Here is a 1097-nt window from a genome sequence, read left to right on the forward strand (position 1 = left end):
GGAGATGTGGAAGCGGATCGGGGCCGGAGCAGATTCACGCAGTGGGGAGATGTGGAAGCGGATCACTCTGTTTGTGAGTTCGAATGTGGGCGGACATGGAGCGAGCCTAAGCTGGGGAAAACCGGGACTGAGGGACTGTTGGTTTCACTATGTTTAAGTCTAAGTGGTTTTAAGTTAAGTTCTATAACTTTGCTATTCTTTTAAGGTTAAGTTTTGTTATTTCTTTTTATCATAATCATCTTCTACCAGGTTTAAATATTGTTTAATTTAAATTGTCTCACGTTTTGTTAAAAGACACCTATCGAAACTGCAAAGTATAGTTATTTTCCTAGAGAGATGAAGATGACTGTGACTAAAACAGCTGTGACAGAACACTGGTGAACACCTGCTTCTGGATAGAGGTGAATGCAGTCTGTGACACCCTTGATTTCATTGGAAGTTCTATTGTTTGTTGTGATCTCTGCAGTTTGTTTTCTATAGGTAACACAAAAGAATGGTGATTGTTATTTACTAAGAAATTTAGGAGTTTTCTACCTTATTTAATTTTCAGTCATTAAGACATGACTGTTCTAAAAATATTATCTTGATTTTTTCAAGTCTGCTGACATATTCATTGTATGATGTGAATTTAGGGATTTTTATGATGAGCATTATTTATATAATGTCATTGTTGTATTTACAGCCAGCTTCTCATATATTTTAACATACTTTTGTGTAATTACCTTTTAGACACATGTCATTTGAAATCTTTTTGTTTTCTAACTACAGATGCATCTTGGTAAACAAGCTATACAGCTGTTTCTATACAGAGTTTTTTTGGGATTTTTACTCCTTTTCTTGTTTAAAAAGGCTTTTTTTTTGCCTAATCCAGTGTAGTTTTATTATTTTTCAGTGCGTCCAGAATTCCAAGAAAATGTATCATTGCTGAAAGTCAGCTGTCACAAGAGAATCTTCAGATTAAACCAACTGCTGAATGGTTGAATTGGTCTGGTGGTACCTGAGGCTTCTGATAATTTGCTTTGTACAAATGCATTTTAACAGTTTGCTGTGCTGTAAGCATCTCATAGCTGCTACTATTGAGAACCTTGTTTTAAAAA

Source organism: Parus major, chromosome 12, assembly GCF_001522545.3.
Source record: "Parus major isolate Abel chromosome 12, Parus_major1.1, whole genome shotgun sequence".
Lineage (NCBI taxonomy): Eukaryota > Metazoa > Chordata > Aves > Passeriformes > Paridae > Parus > Parus major.